The sequence below is a fragment of the Ranitomeya variabilis genome, unplaced genomic scaffold, assembly GCF_051348905.1.
Source record: "Ranitomeya variabilis isolate aRanVar5 unplaced genomic scaffold, aRanVar5.hap1 Scaffold_89, whole genome shotgun sequence".
Lineage (NCBI taxonomy): Eukaryota > Metazoa > Chordata > Amphibia > Anura > Dendrobatidae > Ranitomeya > Ranitomeya variabilis.
Window position 1 is genome coordinate 199,528 of NW_027508204.1, and position 16,279 is coordinate 215,806.

Consider the following 16,279-nt stretch of genomic DNA (forward strand, 5'->3'; position numbering starts at 1 on the left):
GAGGCTGCCAGGGCATGGAGGAGGCTGTCAGGGCATGGAGGAGGCTGTCTGGGGATGGAGGAGGCTGTCTGGGGATGGAGGAGGCTGTCTGGGGATGGAGGAGGCTGTCAGGGCATGGAGGAGGCTGTCAGGGCATGGAGGAGGCTGTCAGGGGCAGGAGGAGGCTGTCATGGGCAAGACGAGGCTGTCATGGGCAAGAGGAGGCTGTCAGGGGATGGAGGAGGCTGTCTGGGGATGGTGGAGGCTGTCTGGGCATGGAGGAGGCTGTCAGGGGAAGGAGGAGGCTGTCAGGGGCAAGAGGAGGCTGTCAGGGCATGGAGGAGGCTGTCAGGGGATGGAGGAGGCTGTCAGGGGCAGGAGGAGGCTGTCAGGGGCAAGAGGAGGCTGTCTGGGGCAGGAGGAGGCTGTCAGGGGATGGAGGAGGCTGTCAGGGGAAGGAGGAGGCTGTCAGGGGAAGGAGGAGGCTGTCAGGGGCAAGAGGAGGCTGTCTGGGGATGGAGGAGGCTGTCTGGGGATGGAGGAGGCTGTCTGGGGCAGGAGGAGGCTCTCAGGGGCAAGAGGAGGCTGTCTGGGGATGGAGGAGGCTGTCTGGGGATGGAGGAGGCTGTCTGGGGATGGAGGAGGCTGTCTGGGGATGGAGGAGGCTGTCTGGGGATGGAGGAGGCTGTCTGGGGATGGAGGAGGCTGTCTGGGGATGGAGGAGGCTGTCAGCGGCTGGAGGAGGCTGTCAGACGCTACATATGGCAAATGCAAGGTAAACCCGATTCCCGTCCCACCTGTGGGACTCCGGTCCCTCTTGCGGGATGAAACTCGGGTTTACCTTGCATTTGTCATAAGTAGTGTCTCAGGGGCAGGAGGAGGCTGTCAGGGGCAGGAGCAGGCTGTCAGGGGCAGGAGCAGGCTGTCAGGGGCAGGAGCAGGCTGTCAGGGGCAGGAGCAGGCTGTCAGGGGCAGGAGCAGGCTGTCTGGGGATGGAGCAGGCTGTCAGGGGCAGGAGGAGGCTGTCTGGGGATGGAGGAGGCTGTCAGGGGCAGGAGGAGGCTGTCTGGGGATGGAGGAGGCTGTCTGGGGATGGAGGAGGCTGTCTGGGGATGGAGGAGGCTGTCAGGGGCAGGAGGAGGCTGTCATGGGCAGGAGGAGGCTGTCAGGGGAAGGAGGAGGCTGTCAGGGCATGGAGGAGGCTGTCAGGGGCAGGAGGAGGCTGTCTGGGCATGGAGGAGGCTGTCAGGGGAAGGAGGAGGCTGTCAGGGCATGGAGGAGGCTGTCAGGGCATGGAGGAGGCTGTCAGGGGATGGAGGAGGCTGTCAGGGGCAGGAGGAGGCTGTCAGGGGCAAGAGGAGGCTGTCTGGGGCAGGAGGAGGCTGTCTGGGGATGGTGGAGGCTGTCTGGGCATGGAGGAGGCTGTCAGGGGAAGGAGGAGGCTGTCAGGGGCAAGAGGAGGCTGTCTGGGGCAGGAGGAGGCTGTCTGGGGATGGTGGAGGCTGTCTGGGCATGGAGGAAGCTGTCAGGGGAAGGAGGAGGCTGTCAGGGGAAGGAGGAGGCTGTCAGGGGAAGGAGGAGGCTGTCAGGGGCAAGAGGAGGCTGTCTGGGGATGGAGGAGGCTGTCTGGGGATGGAGGAGGCTGTCTGGGGCAGGAGGAGGCTCTCAGGGGCAGGAGGAGGCTGTCTGGGGATGGAGGAGGCTGTCTGGGGATGGAGGAGGCTGTCTGGGGATGGAGGAGGCTGTCTGGGGATGGAGGAGGCTGTCTGGGGATGGAGGAGGCTGTCAGCGGCTGGAGGAGGCTGTCAGACGCTACATATGGCAAATGCAAGGTAAACCCGATTCCCGTCCCACCTGTGGGACTCAGGTCCCTCTGGCGGGATGAAATTCGGGTTTACCTTGCATTTGTCATAAGTAGTGTCTCAGAGGCTGGAGAGGGTGTCAGGGGCAGGAGGAGGCTGTCAGGGGCAGGAGGAGGCTGTCAGGGGCAGGAGGAGGCTGTCAGGGGCAGGAGGAGGCTGTCTGGGGCAGGAGGAGGCTGTCTGGGGCAGGAGGAGGCTGTCTGGGGCAGGAGGAGGCTGTCTGGGGCAGGAGGAGGCTCTCAGGGGCAGGAGGAGGCTCTCAGGGGCAGGAGGAGGCTATCAGGGGCAGGAGCAGGCTGTCAGGGGCAGGCGCAGGCTGTCTGGGGATGGAGGAGGCTGTCAGGGGCAGGAGGAGGCTGTCTGGGGATGGAGGAGGCTGTCTGGGGATGGAGGAGGCTGTCTGGGGATGGAGGAGGCTGTCTGGGGATGGAGGAGGCTGTCTGGGGATGGAGGAGGCTGTCTGGGGATGGAGGAGGCTGTCTGGGGATGGAGGAGGCTGTCAGGGGCAAGAGGAGGCTGTCAGGGGCAAGAGGAGGCTGTCAGGGGAAGGAGGAGGCTGTCAGGGGCAAGAGGAGGCTGTCAGGGCATGGAGGAGGCTGTCAGGGGATGGAGGAGGCTGTCAGGGGATGGAGGAGGCTGTCAGGGGAAGGAGGAGGCTGTCAGGGGCAAGAGGAGGCTGTCTGGGGATGGAGGAGGCTGTCTGGGGATGGAGGAGGCTGTCTGGGGATGGAGGAGGCTGTCTGGGGATGGAGGAGGCTGTCAGGGGCAGGAGGAGGCTGTCAGGGGCAAGAGGAGGCTGTCTGGGGATGGAGGAGGCTGTCAGGGGAAGGAGGAGGCTGTCAGGGGAAGGAGGAGGCTGTCAGGGGAAGGAGGAGGCTGTCAGGGGCAAGAGGAGGCTGTCTGGGGCAGGAGGAGGCTCTCAGGGGCAAGAGGAGGCTGTCTGGGGATGGAGGAGGCTGTCTGGGGATGGAGGAGGCTGTCTGGGGATGGAGGAGGCTGTCTGGGGCAGGAGGAGGCTCTCAGGGGCAGGAGCAGGCTGTCAGGGGCAGGCGCAGGCTGTCTGGGGATGGAGGAGGCTGTCAGGGGCAGGAGGAGGCTGTCTGGGGATGGAGGAGGCTGTCTGGGGATGGAGGAGGCTGTCTGGGGATGGAGGAGGCTGTCAGGGGATGGAGGAGGCTGTCTGGGGATGGAGGAGGCTGTCTGGGGATGGAGGAGGCTGTCAGGGGCAGGAGGAGGCTGTCAGGGGCAGGAGGAGGCTGTCTGGGGATGGTGGAGGCTGTCTGGGGATGGAGGAGGCTGTCTGGGGATGGAGGAGGCTGTCTGGGGATGGAGGAGGCTGTCTGGGGATGGAGGAGGCTGTCAGGGGCAGGAGGAGGCTGTCATGGGCAGGAGGAGGCTGTCATGGGCAGGAGGAGGCTGTCAGGGCATGGAGGAGGCTGTCAGGGGAAGGCTGTCAGGGGAAGGAGGAGGCTGTCAGGGGCAAGAAGAGGCTGTCTGGGGATGGAGGAGGCTGTCTGGGGCAGGAGGAGGCTCTCAGGGGCAAGAGGAGGCTGTCTGGGGATGGAGGAGGCTGTCTGGGGATGGAGGAGGCTGTCTGGGGATGGAGGAGGCTGTCTGGGGATGGAGGAGGCTGTCTGGGGATGGAGGAGGCTGTCTGGGGATGGAGGAGGCTGTCAGGGGAAGGAGGAGGCTGTCAGGGGCAGGAGGAGGCTGTCTGGGGATGGAGGAGGCTGTCTGCGGATGGAGGAGGCTGTCTGGGGATGGAGGAGGCTTTCTGGGGAAGGAGGAGGCTGTCAGGGCATGGAGGAGGCTGTCAAGGGAAGGAGGAGGCTGTCAGGGGAAGGAGGAGGCTGTCAGGGGCAAGAGAAGGCTGTCTGGGGATGGAGGAGGCTGTCAGGGGCAGGAGGAGGCTGTCTGGGGATGGAGGAGGCTGTCTGGGGCAGGAGGAGGCTGTCTGGGGATGGAGGAGGCTGTCTGGGGATGGAGGAGGCTGTCTGGGGATGGAGGAGGCTGTCAGGGGCAGGAGGAGGCTGTCAGGGGCAGGAGGAGGCTGTCTGGGGATGGAGGAGGCTGTCTGGGGATGGAGGAGGCTGTCTGGGGATGGAGGAGGCTGTCAGGGGCAGGAGGAGGCTGTCATGGGCAGGAGAAGGCTGTCAGCGGCTGGAGGAGGCTGTCAGACGCTACATATGGCAAATGCAAGGTAAACCCGATTCCCGTCCCACCTGTGGGACTCTGGTCCCTCTTGCGGGATGAAATTCGGGTTTACCTTGCATTTGTCATAAGTAGTGTCTCAGAGGCTGGAGAGGGTGTCAGGGGCAGGAGGAGGATGTCAGGGGCAGGAGGAGGCTGTCAGGGGCAGGAGGAGGCTGTCAGGGGCAGGAGGAGGCTGTCAGGGGCAGGAGGAGGCTGTCAGGGGCAGGAGGAGGCTGTCAGGGGCAGGAGCAGGCTGTCAGGGGCAGGCGCAGGCTGTCTGGGGATGGAGGAGGCTGTCAGGGGCAGGAGGAGGCTGTCAGGGGCAGGAGGAGGCTGTCAGGGGCAGGAGGAGGCTGTCAGGGGAAGGAGGAGGCTGTCAGGGGAAGGAGGAGGCTGTCAGGGGAAGGAGGAGGCTGTCAGGGGAAGGAGGAGGCTGTCAGGGGAAGGAGGAGGCTGTCAGGGGAAGGAGGAGGCTGTCTGGGGATGGAGGAGGCTGTCTGGGGATGGAGGAGGCTGTCTGGGGATGGAGGAGGCTGTCTGGGCATGGAGGAGGCTGTCTGGGCATGGAGGAGGCTGTCTGGGCATGGAGGAGGCTGTCTGGGCATGGAGGAGGCTGTCTGGGCATGGAGGAGGCTGTCAGGGGCAGGAGGAGGCTGTCAGGGGCAGGAGGAGGCTGTCTGGGGATGGAGGAGGCTGTCTGGGGCAGGAGGAGGCTGTCAGGGGCAGGAGGAGGCTGTCAGGGGAAGGAGGAGGCTGTCAGGGGCAGGAGGAGGCTGTCAGGGGCAGGAGGAGGCTGTCAGGGGAAGGAGCAGGCTGTCAGGGGCAGGAGCAGGCTGTCAGGGGCAGGCGCAGGCTGTCTGGGGATGGAGGAGGCTGTCAGGGGCAGGAGGAGGCTGTCAGGGGCAGGAGGAGGCTGTCTGGGCATGGAGGAGGCTGTCTGGGCATGGAGGAGGCTGTCTGGGCATGGAGGAGGCTGTCTGGGCATGGAGGAGGCTGTCTGGGCATGGAGGAGGCTGTCAGGGGAAGGAGGAGGCTGTCAGGGGCAGGAGGAGGCTGTCTGGGGATGGAGGAGGCTGTCTGCGGATGGAGGAGGCTGTCTGGGGATGGAGGAGGCTTTCTGGGGAAGGAGGAGGCTGTCAGGGCATGGAGGAGGCTGTCAAGGGAAGGAGGAGGCTGTCAGGGGAAGGAGGAGGCTGTCAGGGGCAAGAGAAGGCTGTCTGGGGATGGAGGAGGCTGTCAGGGGCAGGAGGAGGCTGTCTGGGGATGGAGGAGGCTGTCTGCGGATGGAGGAGGCTGTCTGGGGATAAAGGAGGAGGCTGTCTGGGGATAAAGGAGGAGGCTGTCTGGGGATGGAGGAGGCTTTCTGGGGATGGAGGAGGCTGTCAGGGCATGGAGGAGGCTGTCAAGGGAAGGAGGAGGCTGTCAGGGGAAGGAGGAGGCTGTCAAGGGCAAGAGAAGGCTGTCTGGGGATGGAGGAGGCTGTCTGGGGATGGAGGAGGCTGTCTGGGGATGGAGGAGGCTGTCTGGGGATGGAGGAGGCTGTCTGGGGATGGAGGAGGCTGTCTGGGGATGGAGGAGGCTGTCTGGGGATGGAGGAGGCTGTCAGGGGCAGGAGGAGGCTGTCATGGGCAGGAGGAGGCTGTCATGGGCAGGAGGAGGCTGTCAGGGCATGGAGGAGGCTGTCAGGGGCAGGAGGAGGCTGTCAGGGGCAGGAGGAGGCTGTCAGGGGCAGGAGGAGGCTGTCAGGGGCAGGAGGAGGCTGTCTGGGGTAGGAGGAGGCTGTCTGGGGCAGAAGGAGGCTCTCAGGGGCAGGAGCAGGCTGTCTGGGGATGGAGGAGGCTGTCAGGGGCAGGAGGAGGCTGTCTGGGGATGGAGGAGGCTGTCTGGGGATGGAGGAGGCTGTCAGGGGCAGGAGGAGGCTGTCAGGGGCAGGAGGAGGCTGTCAGGGGCAGGAGGAGGCTCTCAGGGGCAGGAGGAGGCTCTCAGGGGCAGGAGGAGGCTGTCTGGGGATGGAGGAGGCTGTCTGGGGATGGAGGAGGCTGTCTGGGGATGGAGGAGGCTGTCTGGGGATGGAGGAGGCTGTCTGGGGATGGAGGAGGCTGTCTGGGGATGGAGGAGGCTGTCTGGGGCAGGAGGAGGCTCTCAGGGGCAAGAGGAGGCTGTCTGGGGATGGAGGAGGCTGTCTGGGGATGGGGGAGGCTGTCTGGGGATGGAGGAGGCTGTCTGGGGATGGAGGAGGCTGTCTGGGGATGGAGGAGGCTGTCTGGGGATGGAGGAGGCTGTCAGGGGATGGAGGAGGCTGTCAGGGGATGGAGGAGGCTGTCTGGGGATGGAGGAGGCTGTCTGGGGATGGAGGAGGCTGTCTGGGGATGGAGGAGGCTGTCTGGGGATGGAGGAGGCTTTCTGGGGATGGAGGAGGCTGTCTGGGGATGGAGGAGGCTGTCTGGGGATGGAGGAGGCTGTCTGGGGATGGAGGAGGCTGTCTGGGGATGGAGGAGGCTGTCAGGGGCAGGAGGAGGCTGTCAGGGGATGGAGGAGGCTGTCAGGGGCAGGAGGAGGCTGTCTGGGGATGGAGGAGGCTGTCATGGGCAGGAGGAGGCTGTCAGGGGCAGGAGGAGGCTGTCAGGGCATGGAGGAGGCTGTCAGGGGAAGGAGGAGGCTGTCAGGGCATGGAGGAGGCTGTCAGGGGCAGGAGGAGGCTGTCAGGGGCAAGAGGAGGCTGTCTGGGGCAGGAGGAGGCTCTCAGGGGCAAGAGGAGGCTGTCTGGGGATGGAGGAGGCTGTCTGGGGATGGAGGAGGCTGTCTGGGGATGGAGGAGGCTGTCTGGGCATGGAGGAGGCTGTCTGGGCATGGAGGAGGCTGTCTGGGCATGGAGGAGGCTGTCTGGGCATGGAGGAGGCTGTCTGGGCATGGAGGAGGCTGTCAGGGGAAGGAGGAGGCTGTCAGGGGAAGGAGGAGGCTGTCAGGGGCAAGAGGAGGCTGTCTGGGGATGGAGGAGGCTGTCTGGGGATGGAGGAGGCTGTCTGGGGCAGGAGGAGGCTCTCAGGGGCAAGAGGAGGCTGTCTGGGGATGGAGGAGGCTGTCTGGGGATGGAGGAGGCTGTCTGGGGATGGAGGAGGCTGTCTGGGGATGGAGGAGGCTGTCTGGGGATGGAGGAGGCTGTCAGCGGCTGGAGGAGGCTGTCAGACGCTACATATGGCAAATGCAAGGTAAACCCGATTCCCGTCCCACCTGTGGGACTCCGGTCCCTCTGGCGGGATGAAATTCGGGTTTACCTTGCATTTGTCATAAGTAGTGTCTCAGAGGCTGGAGAGGGTGTCAGGGGCAGGAGGAGGCTGTCAGGGGCAGGAGGAGGCTGTCAGGGGCAGGAGGAGGCTGTCAGGGGCAGGAGGAGGCTGTCAGGGGATGGAGGAGGCTGTCTGGGGATGGAGGAGGCTGTCAGGGGCAGGAGGAGGCTGTCAGGGGCAAGAGGAGGCTGTCTGGGGATGGAGGAGGCTGTCAGGGGAAGGAGGAGGCTGTCAGGGGAAGGAGGAGGCTGTCAGGGGCAAGAGGAGGCTGTCAGGGGCAAGAGGAGGCTGTCTGGGGCAGGAGGAGGCTCTCAGGGGCAAGAGGAGGCTGTCTGGGGATGGAGGAGGCTGTCTGGGGATGGAGGAGGCTGTCTGGGGATGGAGGAGGCTGTCTGGGGATGGAGGAGGCTGTCTGGGGATGGAGGAGGCTGTCAGCGGCTGAAGGAGGCTGTCAGACGCTACATATGGCAAATGCAAGGTAAACCCGATTCCCGTCCCACCTGTGGGACTCTGGTCCCTCTTGCGGGATGAAATTCGGGTTTACCTTGCATTTGTCATAAGTAGTGTCTCAGAGGCTGGAGAGGGTGTCAGGGGCAGGAGGAGGCTGTCAGGGGCAGGAGGAGGCTGTCAGGGGCAGGAGGAGGCTGTCAGGGGCAGGAGGAGGCTGTCAGGGGCAGGAGGAGGCTGTCAGGGGCAGGAGGAGGCTGTCAGGGGCAAGAGGAGGCTGTCTGGGGATGGAGGAGGCTGTCTGGGGATGGAGGAGGCTGTCTGGGGATGGAGGAGGCTGTCTGGGCATGGAGGAGGCTGTCTGGGCATGGAGGAGGCTGTCTGGGCATGGAGGAGGCTGTCTGGGCATGGAGGAGGCTGTCTGGGCATGGAGGAGGCTGTCAGGGCATGGAGGAGGCTGTCAGGGGCAGGAGGAGGCTGTCTGGGGATGGAGGAGGCTGTCTGGGGATGGAGGAGGCTGTCTGGGGATGGAGGAGGCTGTCAGGGGCAGGAGGAGGCTGTCTGGGGATGGAGGAGGCTGTCTGGGGATGGAGGAGGCTGTCTGGGGATGGAGGAGGCTGTCAGGGCATGGAGAAGGCTGTCAGGGCATGGAGGAGGCTGTCAGGGGAAGGAGGAGGCTGTCAGGGGCAGGAGGAGGCTGTCAGGGGCAGGAGGAGGCTGTCTGGGGATGGAGGAGGCTGTCAGGGGCAGGAGGAGGCTGTCTGGGGATGGAGGAGGCTGTCTGGGGATGGAGGAGGCTGTCTGGGGATGGAGGAGGCTGTCTGGGGATGGAGGAGGCTGTCAGGGCATGGAGGAGGCTGTCAGGGGAAGGAGGAGGCTGTCAGGGGAAGGAGGAGGCTGTCAGGGGCAAGAGAAGGCTGTCTGGGGCAGGAGGAGGCTGTCTGGGGATGGAGGAGGCTGTCAGGGGCAGGAGGAGGCTGTCTGGGGCAGGAGGAGGCTGTCTGGGGCAGGAGGAGGCTGTCTGGGGCAGGAGGAGGCTGTCTGGGGCAGGAGGAGGCTCTCAGGGGCAGGAGCAGGCTGTCAGGGGCAGGCGCAGGCTGTCTGGGGATGGAGGAGGCTGTCAGGGGCAGGAGGAGGCTGTCTGGGGATGGAGGAGGCTGTCTGGGGATGGAGGAGGCTGTCAGGGGATGGAGGAGGCTGTCTGGGGATGGAGGAGGCTGTCTGGGGATGGAGGAGGCTGTCAGGGGCAGGAGGAGGCTGTCAGGGGCAGGAGGAGGCTGTCTGGGGATGGTGGAGGCTGTCTGGGGATGGAGGAGGCTGTCTGGGGATGGAGGAGGCTGTCTGGGGATGGAGGAGGCTGTCTGGGGATGGAGGAGGCTGTCTGGGGATGGAGGAGGCTGTCAGGGGCAGGAGGAGGCTGTCATGGGCAGGAGGAGGCTGTCATGGGCAGGAGGAGGCTGTCATGGGCAGGAGGAGGCTGTCAGGGCATGGAGGAGGCTGTCAGGGGAAGGCTGTCAGGGGAAGGAGGAGGCTGTCAGGGGCAAGAAGAGGCTGTCTGGGGATGGAGGAGGCTGTCTGGGGCAGGAGGAGGCTCTCAGGGGCAAGAGGAGGCTGTCTGGGGATGGAGGAGGCTGTCTGGGGATGGAGGAGGCTGTCTGGGGATGGAGGAGGCTGTCTGGGGATGGAGGAGGCTGTCTGGGGTTGGAGGAGGCTGTCTGGGGTTGGAGGAGGCTGTCAGGGGAAGGAGGAGGCTGTCAGGGGCAGGAGGAGGCTGTCTGGGGATGGAGGAGGCTGTCTGCGGATGGAGGAGGCTGTCTGGGGATGGAGGAGGCTTTCTGGGGAAGGAGGAGGCTGTCAGGGCATGGAGGAGGCTGTCTGGGGATGGAGGAGGCTGTCTGGGGCAGGAGGAGGCTGTCTGGGGATGGAGGAGGCTGTCTGGGGATGGAGGAGGCTGTCTGGGGATGGAGGAGGCTGTCAGGGGCAGGAGGAGGCTGTCAGGGGCAGGAGGAGGCTGTCTGGGGATGGAGGAGGCTGTCTGGGGATGGAGGAGGCTGTCTGGGGATGGACGAGGCTGTCTGGGGATGGAGGAGGCTGTCTGGGGATGGAGGAGGCTGTCTGGGGATGGAGGAGGCTGTCTGGGGATGGAGTAGGCTGTCTGGGGATGGAGGAGGCTGTCTGGGGATGGAGGAGGCTGTCTGGGGATGGAGGAGGCTGTCTGGGGATGGAGGAGGCTGTCAGGGGCAGGAGGAGGCTGTCATGGGCAGGAGGAGGCTGTCATGGGCAGAAGGAGGCTGTCAGGGCATGGAGGAGGCTGTCAGGGGCAGGAGGAGGCTGTCAGGGGCAGGAGGAGGCTGTCAGGGGCAGGCGCAGGCTGTCTGGGGATGGAGGAGGCTGTCAGTGGCAGGAGGAGGCTGTCTGGGGATGGAGGAGGCTGTCTGGGGCAGGAGGAGGCTGTCTGGGGCAGGACGAAGCTGTCTGGGGCAGGAGGAGGCTCTCAGGGGCAGGAGGAGGCTCTCAGGGGCAGGAGCAGGCTGTCAGGGGCAGGCGCAGGCTGTCTGGGGATGGAGGAGGCTGTCAGGGGCAAGAGAAGGCTGTCTGGGGATGGAGGAGGCTGTCTGGGGATGGAGGAGGCTGTCTGCGGATGGAGGAGGCTGTCTGGGGATGGAGGAGGCTTTCTGGGGAAGGAGGAGGCTGTCAGGGCATGGAGGAGGCTGTCTGGGGATGGAGGAGGCTGTCTGGGGCAGGAGGAGGCTGTCTGGGGATGGAGGAGGCTGTCTGGGGATGGAGGAGGCTGTCTGGGGATGGAGGAGGCTGTCAGGGGCAGGAGGAGGCTGTCAGGGGCAGGAGGAGGCTGTCTGGGGATGGAGGAGGCTGTCTGGGGATGGAGGAGGCTGTCTGGGGATGGAGGAGGCTGTCTGGGGATGGAGGAGGCTGTCTGGGGATGGAGGAGGCTGTCTGGGGATGGAGTAGGCTGTCTGGGGATGGAGGAGGCTGTCTGGGGATGGAGGAGGCTGTCAGGGGCAGGAGGAGGCTGTCATGGGCAGGAGGAGGCTGTCATGGGCAGAAGGAGGCTGTCAGGGCATGGAGGAGGCTGTCAGGGGCAGGAGGAGGCTGTCAGGGGCAGGAGGAGGCTGTCAGGGGCAGGCGCAGGCTGTCTGGGGATGGAGGAGGCTGTCAGTGGCAGGAGGAGGCTGTCTGGGGATGGAGGAGGCTGTCTGGGGCAGGAGGAGGCTGTCTGGGGCAGGACGAAGCTGTCTGGGGCAGGAGGAGGCTCTCAGGGGCAGGAGGAGGCTCTCAGGGGCAGGAGCAGGCTGTCAGGGGCAGGCGCAGGCTGTCTGGGGATGGAGGAGGCTGTCAGGGGCAGGAGGAGGCTGTCTGGGGATGGAGGAGGCTGTCAGGGGCAGGAGGAGGCTGTCTGGGGATGGAGGAGGCTCTCTGGGGATTGAGGAGGCTGTCTGGGGATGGAGGAGGCTTTCTGGGGATGGAGGAGGCTGTCAGGGCATGGAGGAGGCTGTCAGGGCATGGAGCAGGCTGTCAGGGGCAGGAGCAGGCTGTCAGGGGCAGGCGCAGGCTGTCTGGGGATGGAGGAGGCTGTCAGGGGCAGGAGGAGGCTGTCAGGGGCAGGAGGAGGCTGTCAGGGGAAGGAGGAGGCTGTCAGGGGAAGGAGGAGGCTGTCAGGGGAAGGAGGAGGCTGTCAGGGGAAGGAGGAGGCTGTCAGGGGAAGGAGGAGGCTGTCTGGGGAAGGAGGAGGCTGTCTGGGGAAGGAGGAGGCTGTCTGGGGATGGAGGAGGCTGTCTGGGGATGGAGGAGGCTGTCTGGGGATGGAGGAGGCTGTCTGGGCATGGAGGAGGCTGTATGGGCATGGAGGAGGCTGTCTGGGCATGGAGGAGGCTGTCTGGGCATGGAGGAGGCTGTCTGGGCATGGAGGAGGCTGTCTGGGCATGGAGGAGGCTGTCTGGGCATGGAGGAGGCTGTCAGGGGCAGGAGGAGGCTGTCAGGGGCAGGAGGAGGCTGTCTGGGGATGGAGGAGGCTGTCTGGGGATGGAGGAGGCTGTCAGGGGCAGGAGGAGGCTGTCTGGGGATGGAGGAGGCTGTCTGGGGATAAAGGAGGAGGCTGTCTGGGGATAAAGGAGGAGGCTGTCTGGGGATAAAGGAGGAGGCTGTCTGGGGATAAAGGAGGAGGCTGTCTGGGGATGGAGGAGGCTTTCTGGGGATGGAGGAGGCTGTCAGGGCATGGAGGAGGCTGTCAAGGGAAGGAGGAGGCTGTCAGGGGAAGGAGGAGGCTGTCAGGGGCAAGAGAAGGCTGTCTGGGGATGGAGGAGGCTGTCTGGGGATGGAGGAGGCTGTCTGGGGATGGAGGAGGCTGTCTGGGGATGGAGGAGGCTGTCTGGGGATGGAGGAGGCTGTCTGGGGATGGAGGAGGTTGTCTGGGGATGGAGGAGGCTGTCTGGGGATGGAGGAGGCTGTCTGGGGCAGGAGGAGGCTGTCAGGGGCAGGAGGAGGCTGTCTGGGGCAGAAGGAGGCTCTCAGGGGCAGGAGGAGGCTGTCAGGGGCAGGAGGAGGCTGTCAGGGGAAGGAGGAGGCTGTCAGGGGAAGGAGGAGGCTGTCAGGGGAAGGAGGAGGCTGTCAGGGGAAGGAGGAGGCTGTCAGGGGAAGGAGGAGGCTGTCAGGGGAAGGAGGAGGCTGTCAGGGGAAGGAGGAGGCTGTCTGGGGAAGGAGGAGGCTGTCTGGGGAAGGAGGAGGCTGTCTGGGGATGGAGGAGGCTGTCTGGGGATGGAGGAGGCTGTCTGGGGATGGAGGAGGCTGTCTGGGCATGGAGGAGGCTGTCTGGGCATGGAGGAGGCTGTCTGGGCATGGAGGAGGCTGTCTGGGCATGGAGGAGGCTGTCTGGGCATGGAGGAGGCTGTCAGGGGCAGGAGGAGGCTGTCAGGGGCAGGAGGAGGCTGTCTGGGGATGGAGGAGGCTGTCTGGGGATGGAGGAGGCTGTCAGGGGCAGGAGGAGGCTGTCTGGGGATGGAGGAGGCTGTCTGGGGATGGAGGAGGCTGTCTGGGGATAAAGGAGGAGGCTGTCTGGGGATAAAGGAGGAGGCTGTCTGGGGATAAAGGAGGAGGCTGTCTGGGGATGGAGGAGGCTTTCTGGGGATGGAGGAGGCTGTCAGGGCATGGAGGAGGCTGTCAAGGGAAGGAGGAGGCTGTCAGGGGAAGGAGGAGGCTGTCAGGGGCAAGAGAAGGCTGTCTGGGGATGGAGGAGGCTGTCTGGGGATGGAGGAGGCTGTCTGGGGATGGAGGAGGCTGTCTGGGGATGGAGGAGGCTGTCTGGGGATGGAGGAGGCTGTCTGGGGATGGAGGAGGCTGTCTGGGGCAGGAGGAGGCTGTCAGGGGCAGGAGGAGGCTGTCTGGGGCAGAAGGAGGCTCTCAGGGGCAGGAGCAGGCTGTCAGGGGCAGGCGCAGGCTGTCTGGGGATGGAGGAGGCTGTCAGGGGCAGGAGGAGGCTGTCTGGGGATGGAGGAGGCTGTCTGGGGATGGAGGAGGCTGTCAGGGGCAGGAGGAGGCTGTCAGCGGCAGGAGGAGGCTGTCAGGGGCAGGAGGAGGCTCTCAGGGGCAGGAGGAGGCTGTCTGGGGATGGAGGAGGCTGTCTGGGGATGGAGGAGGCTGTCTGGGGATGGAGGAGGCTGTCTGGGGATGGAGGAGGCTGTCTGGGGATGGAGGAGGCTGTCTGGGGATGGAGGAGGCTGTCTGGGGATGGAGGAGGCTGTCTGGGGATGGAGGAGGCTGTCTGGGGATGGAGGAGGCTGTCTGGGGATGGAGGAGGCTGTCTGGGGATGGAGGAGGCTGTCAGGGGCAGGAGGAGGCTGTCATGGGCAGGAGGAGGCTGTCATGGGCAGGAGGAGGCTGTCATGGGCAGGAGGAGGCTGTCAGGGGCAGGAGGAGGCTGTCAGGGGCAGGAGGAGGCTGTCAAGGGAAGGAGGAGGCTGTCAGGGGAAGGAGGAGGCTGTCAGGGGCAGGAGAAGGCTGTCTGGGGATGGAGGAGGCTGTCAGGGGCAGGAGGAGGCTGTCTGGGGATGGAGGAGGCTCTCTGGGGATTGAGGAGGCTGTCTGGGGATGGAGGAGGCTGTCTGGGGATGGAGGAGGCTGTCAGGGGCAGGAGGAGGCTGTCATGGGCAGGAGGAGGCTGTCAGCGGCTGGAGGAGGCTGTCAGACGCTACATATGGCAAATGCAAGGTAAACCCGATTCCCGTCCCACCTGTGGGACTCTGGTCCCTCTTGCGGGATGAAATTCGGGTTTACCTTGCATTTGTCATAAGTAGTGTCTCAGAGGCTGGAGAGGGTGTCAGGGGCAGGAGGAGGCTGTCAGGGGCAGGAGGAGGCTGTCAGGGGCAGGAGGAGGCTGTCAGGGGCAGGAGGAGGCTGTCAGGGGCAGGAGGAGGCTGTCAGGGGAAGGAGCAGGCTGTCAGGGGCAGGAGCAGGCTGTCAGGGGCAGGCGCAGGCTGTCTGGGGATGGAGGAGGCTGTCAGGGGCAGGAGGAGGCTGTCAGGGGCAGGAGGAGGCTGTCAGGGGCAGGAGGAGGCTGTCTGGGGATGGAGGAGGCTGTCTGGGGATGGAGGAGGCTGTCTGGGCATGGAGGAGGCTGTCTGGGCATGGAGGAGGCTGTCTGGGCATGGAGGAGGCTGTCAGGGGCAGGAGGAGGCTGTCAGGGGCAGGAGGAGGCTGTCAGGGGCAGGAGGAGGCTGTCTGGGGATGGAGGAGGCTGTCTGGGGATGGAGGAGGCTGTCAGGGGCAGGAGGAGGCTGTCTGGGGATAAAGGAGGAGGCTGTCTGGGGATAAAGGAGGAGGCTGTCTGGGGATAAAGGAGGAGGCTGTCTGGGGATAAAGGAGGAGGCTGTCTGGGGATGGAGGAGGCTTTCTGGGGATGGAGGAGGCTGTCAGGGCATGGAGGAGGCTGTCAAGGGAAGGAGGAGGCTGTCAGGGGAAGGAGGAGGCTGTCAAGGGCAAGAGAAGGCTGTCTGGGGATGGAGGAGGCTGTCTGGGGATGGAGGAGGCTGTCTGGGGATGGAGGAGGCTGTCTGGGGATGGAGGAGGCTGTCTGGGGATGGAGGAGGCTGTCTGGGGATGGAGGAGGCTGTCTGGGGATGGAGGAGGCTGTCTGGGGATGGAGGAGGCTGTCAGGGGCAGGAGGAGGCTGTCATGGGCAGGAGGAGGCTGTCATGGGCAGGAGGAGGCTGTCAGGGCATGGAGGAGGCTGTCAGGGGCAGGAGGAGGCTGTCAGGGGCAGGAGGAGGCTGTCTGGGGCAGGAGGAGGCTGTCATGGGCAGGAGGAGGCTGTCAGGGGATGGAGGAGGCTGTCAGGGGCAGGAGGAGGCTGTCAGGGGCAAGAGGAGGCTGTCTGGGAATGGAGGAGGCTGTCTGGGGATGGAGGAGGCTGTCTGGGGATGGAGGAGGCTGTCTGGGGATGGAGGAGGCTGTCTGGGGATGGAGGAGGCTGTCTGGGGATGGAGGAGGCTGTCAGGGGAAGGAGGAGGCTGTCTGGGGATGGAGGAGGCTGTCTGGGGATGGAGGAGGCTGTCTGGGGATGGAGGAGGCTGTCTGGGGATGGAGGAGGCTGTCTGGGGATGGAGGAGGCTGTCAGGGGCAGGAGGAGGCTGTCAGGGGCAAGAGGAGGCTGTCTGGGGATGGAGGAGGCTGTCAGGGGAAGGAGGAGGCTGTCAGGGGAAGGAGGAGGCTGTCAGGGGCAAGAGGAGGCTGTCTGGGGATGGAGGAGGCTGTCTGGGGATGGAGGAGGCTGTCTGGGGCAGGAGGAGGCTCTCAGGGGCAAGAGGAGGCTGTCTGGGGATGGAGGAGGCTGTCTGGGGATGGAGGAGGCTGTCTGGGGATGGAGGAGGCTGTCAGCGGCTGTCAGACGCTACATATGGCAAATGCAAGGTAAACCCGATTCCCATCCCACCTGTGGGACTCTGGTCCCTCTTGCGGGATGAAATTCGGGTTTACCTTGCATTTGTCATAAGTAGTGTCTCAGAGGCTGGAGAGGGTGTCAGGGGCAGGAGGAGGTTGTCAGGGGCAGGAGGAGGCTTGTCAGGGGCAGGAGGAGGCTGTCAGGGGCAGGAGGAGGCTGTCAGGGGCAGGAGGAGGCTGTCAGGGGAAGGAGGAGGCTGTCTGGGCATGGAGGAGGCTGTCTGGGCATGGAGGAGGCTGTCTGGGCATGGAGGAGGCTGTCTGGGCATGGAGGAGGCTGTCTGGGCATGGAGGAGGCTGTCAGGGCATGGAGGAGGCTGTCAGGGGCAGGAGGAGGCTGTCAGGGGCAGGAGGAGGCTGTCAGGGCATGGAGGAGGCTGTCAGGGGCAGGAGGAGGCTGTCAGGGGCAGGAGGAGGCTGTCAGGGGCAGGAGGAGGCTGTCTGGGGATGGAGGAGGCTGTCTGGGCATGGAGAAGGCTGTCAGGGCATGGAGGAGGCTGTCAGGGGAAGGAGGAGGCTGTCAGGGGCAGGAGGAGGCTGTCAGGGGCAGGAGGAGGCTGT

At 65.2% G+C, this 16,279-nt stretch overlaps 1 protein-coding gene across 2 annotated transcripts in view; it reads right to left on the minus strand.

Annotated features, from left to right (window-relative positions):
• LOC143792834 (uncharacterized) overlaps nt 1-16,279 on the minus strand; it is a 50,097-nt gene that overhangs the window by 484 nt on the left and 33,334 nt on the right. The window lies entirely within an intron of this gene.